The sequence below is a fragment of the Notolepis coatsorum genome (genome assembly GCF_963971535.1).
Source record: "Notolepis coatsorum genome assembly, chromosome: 2".
Lineage (NCBI taxonomy): Eukaryota > Metazoa > Chordata > Actinopteri > Aulopiformes > Paralepididae > Notolepis > Notolepis coatsorum.
Window position 1 is genome coordinate 74,586,800 of NC_140166.1, and position 13,685 is coordinate 74,600,484.

At 50.8% G+C, this 13,685-nt stretch overlaps 1 protein-coding gene across 1 annotated transcript in view; it reads left to right on the top strand.

Annotated features, from left to right (window-relative positions):
- The window catches only part of galnt2 (UDP-N-acetyl-alpha-D-galactosamine:polypeptide N-acetylgalactosaminyltransferase 2), a 144,156-nt gene that overhangs the window by 86,267 nt on the left and 44,204 nt on the right, over positions 1–13,685 (top strand).

Genomic DNA, 13,685 nt, shown 5'->3' on the forward strand with positions numbered 1-13,685 from the left:
CGTAGAGGCAGTGTGAGGTGCTCCAGTATCACTGTGCTGCACGTAGAGGCAGTGTGAGGTGCTCCAGTATCACTGTGCTGCACGTAGAGGCAGTGTGAGGTGCTCCAGTATCACTGTGCTGCACGTAGAGACAGTGTGAGGCGCTCCAGTGTCACTGTGCTGCACGTAGAGGCAGTGTGAGGTGCTCCAGTATCACTGTGCTGCACGTAGAGGCAGTGTGAGGTGCTCCAGTATCATCACTGTGCTGCACGTAGAGACAGTGTGAGGTGCTCCAGTATCATCACTGTGCTGCACGTAGAGACAGTGTGAGGTGCTCCAGTATCATCACTGTGCTGCACGTAGAGACAGTGTGAGGCGCTCCAGTATCACTGTGCTGCACGTAGAGCAGCGTTTCCGTTAGCCGGTAATTACCGGTATTTGACTGGCAAAATCTGTTGAAGTCCGACATATTTAATCTCTCCGGTCATAATGTCCGGTGAAAATAATTCCCTCTAAACACAATTAGATTATTTGAATTGTATTAAAATAGGCTAAAATTATATAGCCTATGCGATGAACGAAACAATCTCACCAAGCAGCCGGTCTAATAATGACATCCTGCTGTCAGCGCGAGCTGGCTGCTGATATATTTACGTGAAGCATGGCTTGGCAGGGTGCAGTACTCCAATTCAGCCATTGGCAATTCAGCTGTTGGGTGGGGGCGCTGCTGACACCACTGCTCTGCTCTGCCTGCTCCAAGTGCTCCATGCTTCACGTAAATATATCAGCAGCCAGCTCGCGCTGACACAGCGGTGCCAAATTTCTCAGTTCTTCGCTTGATATAATTAATACAAATGTCCAATATAACGGAATTAGTTAGCTCATAAAAATGTGATTATAACAGACTGCTGTTTATTAAGGTCGGGCAGACTGCCCACCGACACCTCAAGTCGGCAGCAGCAGCACGAAGTCTCGAGGGACTTATTTTATTTGGAATATATTAATGACTGATACGCAAAAGTAGCCTAGTTTTAAGTTAAAATATTATAAATGCCTTGATGATGTCATTCTTTATATAGGTCTATCAATTGTTTTTAAGCTCAATAAACTCTGACCGGAATTTATCCCATTTGTCCGGTAGATTGAAATCTACCGGACACTCAGACCTGCAAAAAATAATTCTAACGGAAACCCTGACGTAGAGACAGTGTGAGGTGCTCCAGTATCACTGTGCTGCACGTAGAGGCAGTGTGAGGTGCTCCAGTATCACTGTGCTGCACGTAGAGGCAGTGTGAGGCGCTCCAGTATCACTGTGCTGCACGTAGAGGCAGTGTGAGGTGCTCCAGTATCACTGTGCTGCACGTAGAGGCAGTGTGAGGTGCTCCAGTATCACTGTGCTCCACGTAGAGGCAGTGTGAGGTGCTCCAGTATCACTGTGCTGCACGTAGAGGCAGTGTGAGGTGCTCCAGTATCACTGTGCTGCACGTAGAGGCAGTGTGAGGCGCTCCAGTATCACTGTGCTGCACGTAGAGGCAGTGTGAGGCACTCCAGTATCACTGTGCTGCACGTAGAGGCAGTGTGAGGTGCTCCAGTATCACTGTGCTGCACGTAGAGGCAGTGTGAGGTGCTCCAGTATCACTGTGCTGCACGTAGAGGCAGTGTGAGGCGCTCCAGTATCATCACTGTGCTGCACGTAGAGGCAGTGTGAGGTGCTCCAGTATCACTGTGCTGCACGTAGAGGCAGTGTGAGGCGCTCCAGTATCACTGTGCTGCACGTAGAGGCAGTGTGAGGTGCTCCAGTATCACTGTGCTGCACGTAGAGGCAGTGTGAGGTGCTCCAGTATCATCACTGTGCTGCACGTAGAGGCAGTGTGAGGCGCTCCAGTATCACTGTGCTGCACGTAGAGACAGTGTGAGGTGCTCCAGTATCACTGTGCTGCACGTAGAGGCAGTGTGAGGCGCTCCAGTATCACTGTGCTGCACGTAGAGGCAGTGTGAGGTGCTCCAGTATCACTGTGCTGCACGTAGAGGCAGTGTGAGGTGCTCCAGTATCACTGTGCTGCACGTAGAGGCAGTGTGAGGCGCTCCAGTATCATCACTGTGCTGCACGTAGAGGCAGTGTGAGGTGCTCCAGTATCACTGTGCTGCACGTAGAGGCAGTGTGAGGTGCTCCAGTATCACTGTGCTGCACGTAAAGGCAGTGTGAGGTGCTCCAGTATCACTGTGCTGCACGTAGAGGCAGTGTGAGGCGCTCCAGTATCACTGTGCTGCACGTAGAGGCAGTGTGAGGTGCTCCAGTATCATCACTGTGCTGCACGTAGAGGCAGTGTGAGGTGCTCCAGTATCACTGTGCTGCACGTAGAGGCAGTGTGAGGCGCTCCAGTATCACTGTGCTGCACGTAGAGGCAGTGTGAGGTGCTCCAGTATCATCACTGTGCTGCACGTAGAGGCAGTGTGAGGTGCTCCAGTATCACTGTGCTGCACGTAGAGACAGTGTGAGGCGCTCCAGTATCACTGTGCTGCACGTAGAGGCAGTGTGAGGTGCTCCAGTATCACTGTGCTGCACGTAGAGGCAGTGTGAGGTGCTCCAGTATCACTGTGCTGCACGTAGAGGCAGTGTGAGGTGCTCCAGTATCACTGTGCTGCACGTAGAGGCAGTGTGAGGTGCTCCAGTATCACTGTGCTGCACGTAGAGGCAGTGTGAGGTGCTCCAGTATCATCACTGTGCTGCACGTAGAGGCAGTGTGAGGTGCTCCAGTATCACTGTGCTGCACGTAGAGGCAGTGTGAGGCACTCCAGTATCACTGTGCTGCACGTAGAGGCAGTGTGAGGTGCTCCAGTATCATCACTGTGCTGCACGTAGAGGCAGTGTGAGGTGCTCTAGTATCACTGTGCTGCACGTAGAGGCAGTGTGAGGTGCTCCAGTATCACTGTGCTGCACGTAGAGGCAGTGTGAGGTGCTCCAGTATCATCACTGTGCTGCACGTAGAGGCAGTGTGAGGTGCTCCAGTATCACTGTGCTGCACGTAGAGGCAGTGTGAGGTGCTCCAGTATCACTGTGCTGCACGTAGAGGCAGTGTGAGGTGCTCCAGTATCATCACTGTGCTGCACGTAGAGGCAGTGTGAGGTGCTCCAGTATCATCACTGTGCTGCACGTAGAGGCAGTGTGAGGCGCTCCAGTATCACTGTGCTGCACGTAGAGGCAGTGTGAGGTGCTCCAGTATCACTGTGCTGCACGTAGAGACAGTGTGAGGTGCTCCAGTATCATCACTGTGCTGCACGTAGAGGCAGTGTGAGGTGCTCCAGTATCACTGTGCTGCACGTAGAGGCAGTGTGAGGTGCTCCAGTATCACTGTGCTGCACGTAGAGGCAGTGTGAGGTGCTCCAGTATCACTGTGCTGCACGTAGAGGCAGTGTGAGGTGCTCCAGTATCATCACTGTGCTGCACGTAGAGGCAGTGTGAGGCGCTCCAGTATCACTGTGCTGCACGTAGAGACAGTGTGAGGCCCTCCAGTATCACTGTGCTGCACGTAGAGGCAGTGTGAGGTGCTCCAGTATCACTGTGCTGCACGTAGAGGCAGTGTGAGGTGCTCCAGTATCACTGTGCTGCACGGAGAGGCAGTGTGAGGTGCTCCAGTATCACTGTGCTGCACGTAGAGGCAGTGTGAGGTGCTCCAGTATCACTGTGCTGCACGTAGAGGCAGTGTGAGGTGCTCCAGTATCACTGTGCTGCACGTAGAGGCAGTGTGAGGTGCTCCAGTATCACTGTGCTGCATGTAGAGGAAGTGTGAGGTGCTCCAGTATCATCACTGTGCTGCACGTAGAGACAGTGTGAGGCGCTCCAGTATCACTGTGCTGCACGTAGAGGCAGTGTGAGGCGCTCCAGTATCACTGTGCTGCACGTAGAGGCAGTGTGAGGTGCTCCAGTATCACTGTGCTGCATGTAGAGGCAGTGTGAGGTGCTCCAGTATCATCACTGTGCTGCACGTAGAGACAGTGTGAGGTGCTCCAGTATCATCACTGTGCTGCACGTAGAGGCAGTGTGAGGTGCTCCAGTATCACTGTGCTGCACGTAGAGGCAGTGTGAGGCGCTCCAGTATCACTGTGCTGCACGTAGAGGCAGTCTGAGGTGCTCCAGTATCATCACTGTGCTGCACGTAGAGGCAGTGTGAGGCGCTCCAGTATCACTGTGCTGCACGTAGAGACAGTGTGAGGTGCTCCAGTATCACTGTGCTGCACGTAGAGGCAGTGTGAGGCGCTCCAGTATCACTGTGCTGCACGTAGAGGCAGTGTGAGGCGCTCCAGTATCACTGTGCTGCACGTAGAGGCAGTGTGAGGTGCTCCAGTATCACTGTGCTGCACGTAGAGGCAGTGTGAGGCGCTCCAGTATCACTGTGCTGCACGTAGAGGCAGTGTGAGGTGCTCCAGTATCATCACTGTGCTGCACGTAGAGGCAGTGTGAGGCGCTCCAGTATCACTGTGCTGCACGTAGAGGCAGTGTGAGGTGCTCCAGTATCACTGTGCTGCACGTAGAGGCAGTGTGAGGTGCTCCAGTATCACTGTGCTGCACGTAGAGACAGTGTGAGGTGCTCCAGTATCATCACTGTGCTGCACGTAGAGGCAGTGTGAGGTGCTCCAGTATCACTGTGCTGCACGTAGAGGCAGTGTGAGGTGCTCCAGTATCACTGTGCTGCACGTAGAGGCAGTGTGAGGTGCTCCAGTATCACTGTGCTGCACGTAGAGGCAGTGTGAGGCGCTCCAGTATCACTGTGCTGCACGTAGAGGCAGTGTGAGGTGCTCCAGTATCATCACTGTGCTGCACGTAGAGGCAGTGTGAGGCGCTCCAGTATCACTGTGCTGCACGTAGAGGCAGTGTGAGGTGCTCCAGTATCACTGTGCTGCACGTAGAGGCAGTGTGAGGTGCTCCAGTATCACTGTGCTGCACGTAGAGACAGTGTGAGGTGCTCCAGTATCATCACTGTGCTGCACGTAGAGGCAGTGTGAGGTGCTCCAGTATCACTGTGCTGCACGTAGAGGCAGTGTGAGGTGCTCCAGTATCACTGTGCTGCACGTAGAGGCAGTGTGAGGTGCTCCAGTATCATCACTGTGCTGCACGTAGAGGCAGTGTGAGGTGCTCCAGTATCACTGTGCTGCACGTAGAGGCAGTGTGAGGCGCTCCAGTATCACTGTGCTGCACGTAGAGGCAGTGTGAGGTGCTCCAGTATCACTGTGCTGCACGTAGAGGCAGTGTGAGGTGCTCCAGTATCACTGTGCTGCACGTAGAGGCAGTGTGAGGTGCTCCAGTATCACTGTGCTGCACGTAGAGACAGTGTGAGGCGCTCCAGTATCACTGTGCTGCATGTAGAGGCAGTGTGAGGTGCTCCAGTATCACTGTGCTGCACGTAGAGGCAGTGTGAGGTGCTCCAGTATCATCACTGTGCTGCACGTAGAGACAGTGTGAGGCGCTCCAGTATCACTGTGCTGCACGTAGAGACAGTGTGAGGCGCTCCAGTATCACTGTGCTGCACGTAGAGGCAGTGTGAGGTGCTCCAGTATCACTGTGCTGCACGTAGAGGCAGTGTGAGGTGCTCCAGTATCACTGTGCTGCACGTAGAGGCAGTGTGAGGTGCTCCAGTATCACTGTGCTGCACGTAGAGGCAGTGTGAGGTGCTCCAGTATCACTGTGCTGCATGTAGAGGCAGTGTGAGGTGCTCCAGTATCACTGTGCTGCACGTAGAGGCAGTGTGAGGCGCTCCAGTATCATCACTGTGCTGCACGTAGAGGCAGTGTGAGGCGCTCCAGTATCATCACTGTGCTGCACGTAGAGACAGTGTGAGGCGCTCCAGTATCACTGTGCTGCACGTAGAGACAGTGTGAGGTGCTCCAGTATCACTGTGCTGCACGTAGAGACAGTGTGAGGTGCTCCAGTATCACTGTGCTGCACGTAGAGGCAGTGTGAGGCGCTCCAGTATCACTGTGCTGCACGTAGAGACAGTGTGAGGTGCTCCAGTATCACTGTGCTGCACGTAGAGGCAGTGTGAGGTGCTCCAGTATCACTGTGCTGCACGTAGAGGCAGTGTGAGGCGCTCCAGTATCACTGTGCTGCACGTAGAGGCAGTGTGAGGTGCTCCAGTATCACTGTGCTGCACGTAGAGGCAGTGTGAGGTGCTCCAGTATCACTGTGCTGCACGTAGAGGCAGTGTGAGGCGCTCCAGTATCATCACTGTGCTGCACGTAGAGGCAGTGTGAGGTGCTCCAGTATCACTGTGCTGCACGTAGAGGCAGTGTGAGGCGCTCCAGTATCACTGTGCTGCACGTAGAGGCAGTGTGAGGCGCTCCAGTGTCACTGTGCTGCACGTAGAGGCAGTGTGAGGCGCTCCAGTATCACTGTGCTGCACGTAGAGGCAGTGTGAGGTGCTCCAGTATCACTGTGCTGCACGTAGAGGCAGTGTGAGGCGCTCCAGTGTCACTGTGCTGCATGTAGAGACAGTGTGAGGTGCTCCAGTATCATCACTGTGCTGCACGTAGAGGCAGTGTGAGGTGCTCCAGTATCACTGTGCTGCACGTAGAGGCAGTGTGAGGTGCTCCAGTATCACTGTGCTGCACGTAGAGGCAGTGTGAGGTGCTCCAGTATCACTGTGCTGCACGTAGAGACAGTGTGAGGCGCTCCAGTGTCACTGTGCTGCACGTAGAGGCAGTGTGAGGTGCTCCAGTATCACTGTGCTGCACGTAGAGGCAGTGTGAGGTGCTCCAGTATCATCACTGTGCTGCACGTAGAGACAGTGTGAGGTGCTCCAGTATCATCACTGTGCTGCACGTAGAGACAGTGTGAGGTGCTCCAGTATCATCACTGTGCTGCACGTAGAGACAGTGTGAGGCGCTCCAGTATCACTGTGCTGCACGTAGAGCAGCGTTTCCGTTAGCCGGTAATTACCGGTATTTGACTGGCAAAATCTGTTGAAGTCCGACATATTTAATCTCTCCGGTCATAATGTCCGGTGAAAATAATTCCCTCTAAACACAATTAGATTATTTGAATTGTATTAAAATAAGCTAAAATTATATAGCCTATGCGATGAACGAAACAATCTCACCAAGCAGCCGGTCTAATAATGACATCCTGCTGTCAGCGCGAGCTGGCTGCTGATATATTTACGTGAAGCATGGCTTGGCAGGGTGCAGTACTCCAATTCAGCCATTGGCAATTCAGCTGTTGGGTGGGGGCGCTGCTGACACCACTGCTCTGCTCTGCCTGCTCCAAGTGCTCCATGCTTCACGTAAATATATCAGCAGCCAGCTCGCGCTGACACAGCGGTGCCAAATTTCTCAGTTCTTCGCTTGATATAATTAATACAAATGTCCAATATAACGGAATTAGTTAGCTCATAAAAATGTGATTATAACAGACTGCTGTTTATTAAGGTCGGGCAGACTGCCCACCGACACCTCAAGTCGGCAGCAGCAGCACGAAGTCTCGAGGGACTTATTTTATTTGGAATATATTAATGACTGATACGCAAAAGTAGCCTAGTTTTAAGTTAAAATATTATAAATGCCTTGATGATGTCATTCTTTATATAGGTCTATCAATTGTTTTTAAGCTCAATAAACTCTGACCGGAATTTATCCCATTTGTCCGGTAGATTGAAATCTACCGGACACTCAGACCTGCAAAAAATAATTCTAACGGAAACCCTGACGTAGAGACAGTGTGAGGTGCTCCAGTATCACTGTGCTGCACGTAGAGGCAGTGTGAGGTGCTCCAGTATCACTGTGCTGCACGTAGAGGCAGTGTGAGGCGCTCCAGTATCACTGTGCTGCACGTAGAGGCAGTGTGAGGTGCTCCAGTATCACTGTGCTGCACGTAGAGGCAGTGTGAGGTGCTCCAGTATCACTGTGCTCCACGTAGAGGCAGTGTGAGGTGCTCCAGTATCACTGTGCTGCACGTAGAGGCAGTGTGAGGTGCTCCAGTATCACTGTGCTGCACGTAGAGGCAGTGTGAGGCGCTCCAGTATCACTGTGCTGCACGTAGAGGCAGTGTGAGGCGCTCCAGTATCACTGTGCTGCACGTAGAGGCAGTGTGAGGTGCTCCAGTATCACTGTGCTGCACGTAGAGGCAGTGTGAGGTGCTCCAGTATCACTGTGCTGCACGTAGAGGCAGTGTGAGGCGCTCCAGTATCATCACTGTGCTGCACGTAGAGGCAGTGTGAGGTGCTCCAGTATCACTGTGCTGCACGTAGAGGCAGTGTGAGGTGCTCCAGTATCACTGTGCTGCACGTAGAGGCAGTGTGAGGCGCTCCAGTATCACTGTGCTGCACGTAGAGGCAGTGTGAGGCGCTCCAGTGTCACTGTGCTGCACGTAGAGGCAGTGTGAGGCGCTCCAGTATCACTGTGCTGCACGTAGAGGCAGTGTGAGGTGCTCCAGTATCACTGTGCTGCACGTAGAGGCAGTGTGAGGCGCTCCAGTGTCACTGTGCTGCACGTAGAGGCAGTGTGAGGTGCTCCAGTATCACTGTGCTGCACGTAGAGGCAGTGTGAGGTGCTCCAGTATCATCACTGTGCTGCACGTAGAGGCAGTGTGAGGTGCTCCAGTATCACTGTGCTGCACGTAGAGGCAGTGTGAGGTGCTCCAGTATCACTGTGCTGCACGTAAAGGCAGTGTGAGGTGCTCCAGTATCACTGTGCTGCACGTAGAGGCAGTGTGAGGTGCTCCAGTATCACTGTGCTGCACGTAGAGGCAGTGTGAGGTGCTCCAGTATCACTGTGCTGCACGTAGAGGCAGTGTGAGGCGCTCCAGTATCACTGTGCTGCACGTAGAGGCAGTGTGAGGTGCTCCAGTATCACTGTGCTGCACGTAGAGGCAGTGTGAGGTGCTCCAGTATCACTGTGCTGCACGTAGAGGCAGTGTGAGGTGCTCCAGTATCACTGTGCTGCACGTAGAGGCAGTGTGAGGCGCTCCAGTATCACTGTGCTGCACGTAGAGGCAGTGTGAGGCGCTCCAGTATCACTGTGCTGCACGTAGAGGCAGTGTGAGGTGCTCCAGTATCACTGTGCTCCACGTAGAGGCAGTGTGAGGTGCTCCAGTATCACTGTGCTGCACGTAGAGGCAGTGTGAGGCGCTCCAGTGTCACTGTGCTGCACTTAGAGGCAGTGTGAGGCGCTCCAGTATCACTGTGCTGCACGTAGAGGCAGTGTGAGGTGCTCCAGTATCATCACTGTGCTGCACGTAGAGGCAGTGTGAGGTGCTCCAGTATCATCACTGTGCTGCACGTAGAGGCAGTGTGATAGCTCCGTGTCAAAATACATATTCTCTTACAGACTAGTTTAATATGGGTCAACTAGTATAACGCTCAAAGACACTAGGGAGACAGTCTTTGGCGGATGTTCTTAAAACAACCTCAAGGGCCAGGACAGTTTGACTTAGATATGACATTTCCAAGTAAATCACATCTGGTTCTTTTCTTGTTTATTCTCGACTCCAGTCTTGTGTCACGGACGACAAACCCCTAGACACCTCTTTTGTTTTTTACTTTCTCTTCTATGTTAAATTTTGTTTACCCGTCACAACACTGGTAAACAAACTACCCTCCCACTCAGGGCATTATGGGGTAGAACACATAGTAGCATACTACAAAAACCTAGGGGTCCACAAAGACGACTTCAAACTTGAAATGGTAACAACCGATGAGGTACTCAAAAAATTGAGCGCCCTCCAACCTAACAAGGCCACTGGCCATGACAACATCCCCTCCAAATTCCTCAGAGACGCAGCAGCCGCCATCACCCCAGTCATCACACACATAATAAACCTCTCTATAAAACAGGGGCACGTCCCCAAGGACTTCAAAATTGCGAGAGTGACCCCTCTGCACAAAAAGGGCAGCAAATTAGACCCAGGCAACTACCGCCCTGTTTCTATTCTTACCTCCATCTCGAAAGTCATGGAGAAAATAGTCTACGAACAGGTCGAAAAGTACCTGGCGGAAAAAAATCTAATCTACGAATTCCAATCTGGCTTCAGAACGTCCCACTCCACTGACACATGCCTCCTCTATTTGAACGACCACATCAAACAAGAGGTGGACGCGGGCAAATACTGCGGCATGGTCATGCTGGACCTACAAAAGGCCTTCGACACTGTCAATCACTCCATTCTAATGGACAAGCTAAAGGCAATTGGTTTTGATAGCTTATCAGTGAGCTGGATACAATCCTACCTGGAGGGGAGAGAACAGATGGTAGAGGTAAACGGTACTCTATTCCCCCCCCTCACAGTGAGCTGTGGTGTTCCACAAGGAAGCATACTAGGACCGCTACTCTTCCTAATTTATGCAAATGACATGTCGTCAGCCTGTGACTGCAACTTGTTCCTGTTTGCGGACGACTCAGCCCTGCTGGTCTCTGACAAGAACAAATTGCAGGTTGAAAAAACCCTCAGCACGGAACTAGGCAAAATCTGCATATGGCTCGCTGATAACAAACTATCATTACACATGGGCAAAACAGAGTCCATTCTCTTCGGTTCAAATAACAAACTCAGCAAGACCGACGGCTTCTCAGTTACAGTGGGTGACAATATTGTCACAAGGAAAGACGAAATTACCTACCTGGGTTCCATCCTAGAGGCAAATATTTCCTGTAACAAAATGGCATCCAATGTAATAAAAAAAGTCAACCAACGAACTAGATTCTTGTACCGGATCTCCTCTCTGGTAAACAAGAATACCCTGAAGACTCTGGCAGGAGCACTCATTCAAGGGTACTATGACTATGCGTGCACCTCATGGTACCAAAGCACCTCAAAGGCGCTTAAAACAAAATTACAAACATCACAAAACAAACTGGTCAGACTACTACTTGACCTGAACCCCAGAACCCACCTCACCCCTGCCCACTTTGACAACCTAGGATGGCTTAGAGTAGACGACAGAGTACAGCAACTTGCAATGGGCCTGGTCTTCAAGATACACTATACGACCGGGGTGCCCATGTACATGTCAAAATACTTCCCAAAGGTCAGTGAATACCACAACCACTACACCAGAGGAAGCTCAACAAATCATGTTAAACCCAGATTCGGCTCAAACAAGGGACTAAACACGTTTCGCAATTATGCCACAACAATGTGGAACGCCCTACCCAAAGCTGTAAAGGAATGTGAATCCCTGCCCACATTCAAAACCGCTCTTAAAGAGCACCTACGGGAGGCTGCAATTCGAAACTGGCCACCGTAAATGCCCAAAACCCCCACCACCTCCTAATAGACAGTCTCCTCCCCACCGCATGTATATATTCCCTCCCCGCCGTATGTATATTTCCCTCCCACCCACCCACCCCCTCCTAATGTACAGTCCCCTCCCCATCATATGTATATACTCTGTCAGGATCTAGGGGTAACAGTACTGTATATTTGAATACCGCTTATGTCACAAATGTATCAGTACTAAATACCTATATGTCCCTATGCCATAAATGTCATGTATGTTGTGTATGTCATAAATGTCTATATGAAATGAAAATGGGGGACCCTGATGGAAACAAGACAAACGTCTTTCTCAGGTCTGCATCCCCTTAACAATTGTATGTATTGAGCCGTACTGTATTGTACCCATTCTGCAATCTGTTAAATAAAGTTTTCATTCATTCATTCATTCATTTGTCATCTTAACCCTTTATCTGCCACAGATTATTCTGATCTTAATCCACTCTCTGCCACCACTATAAGTCTATGGAGATGTTCCCCTTCTTTGCAGGGCTATAACTTTTTAAATTGTATTGCTAAATTGACATTACTATGGCCCATTCAACGTCAAGTATCGTTTAGGATGTAGCAACGTTCTACTTTTTCATTCACATATTCATACTAAAATACGGTCTAAAGTATAAATATGTTTTTATCGTTTTCTGCAGCATTCTGCAGAACGCGAGTTATAGCCCTAAATACATATATTAGATCATCAAATGTAGTTTGATACCGATTGACGTCAGATAAAAAATTTCAATTGTACAAGGTCCTACACGTCATGCCTCATCATCTGCTGGTGACCGGAGGGGGGGGGGGGGGTTTATAAGTCTGTGGCCGACGTTAAATCATTTATTTAGTATGGGCGATATATATATCGGAGCAGATTATACGTTTAATAATAATCAAACACGCTGAAACTCACCGCAGCTTCCTCGTAGCGTTGGGCGATCAGTGTCGAGCAGAAAGTTCGCTATTATGGGATGTTGATATATGCGATCCATGTCCAGGTTGTATAATGCTATATACGTCCAAATCATGTTGTTTATCGAGTTATTGGCAACGGATCGCTATCCAGTGTGTCGAGCTGGAGACCCGCTAGGGATAGCGAGTGGCCGGACGAAATATGGTTGAGCACCACTTCCGGCGCGTCACTTACTCACTTCCGGTTTTGGCGATTCGCCGATCGGCCACCAGATGGCGGTCTTGAACCGTTGGAGAGTTGAGAGGAGATCAACAGCAAGTCTCAAGTCTCCATGGGTGAAATATGATTGCCATCACAGATTTTTGAAATATTGATCTCAAAGACGCCTTACAGCGTCATTGGCAGATTACGCATGGCGAGCAATGACGTGGTTCTTGGGGAGAAAAGGGTTAATGTACGTCATGTTCAGTTATGTATTTAATTGTAAGTCTGACCAGGGTTCTTTCTCATTTCCTGGTCAGACGCTTGTGTACTGTACACTCGTGTCTGATTTGTAACTGAGGACTTTTCTGTGATCACAGAAAGAAATCTATGTTAATTTTTTACAACTCGACTCATATTCTTTTTTGTATCCACTTTTTCTCCTTATTTATCTATTTTTCTCCCATCCCAATTTCGCCTCGCCAATTCTCCCTTCAATTCTCCCCTCCCCTGTCTCGAACGTTGCTAGACCATGCCTCCCACTGGTCGGCTGCAGTGAGGACCAAGCCTTGCATCACGTGTCCCCTCCGGTACACGAGGAGGCAGCCGTCGCATCTTTTCACCTGTACAGCGCGATCTCTCAGTGGCGAGGAGAAACGCGTGGGAGGCTCACGCTGCCCCCGATGCTTCCTGATTCTGCTGTACAGGCGTCACCCAACCGACCTGTAGGAGTCGCTGTCCACAACGTCCAATCTCCACCCACCGGCTTTCCCACCCCTAACACTGCCAATTGTGTTAGTATGAACGACCAGCCAAGCCGGTAGCAACGCCGAGAGCTGGGCTCGAACCCAGCATCTCCTGCGTTAGTGGCGAGCGCCTTGCCCACTGCGCCACTTAGCCGCCCACAACTCGACTCATCTGAACTCCTACAGCTCATCGTCTCGACTCTTAGAATATTCCACAACATAAGTTACGCCAAACCTCCAACAATGCTGAGTGCGTTCATCATATGGCAGAAATGCATATCACCTGATAAGTGACCATGACGTGCATCTCGCTTCCTTTTGCCAACTCAGCAGGCAACATACTCACCTGCGCGTTCCAACAATGGGTAGTCAGTCAGTAAGGGACGTTTGCTATTGCACTGTAAAGAACTGTGATTGTATATGTCTGCACTTTATTTGATCATTTCATGTCTATTCTATTCTACTGTTGTTGCACTGCACTATTGCACTATTTTACTCTGTCTATTCTATCTTACTCCTTTTATTATTGTCTATTTTTTAAACGGAATCAAACCATAAACAAGGGGGCCTGTTGGGATGTTAGATCCTAATG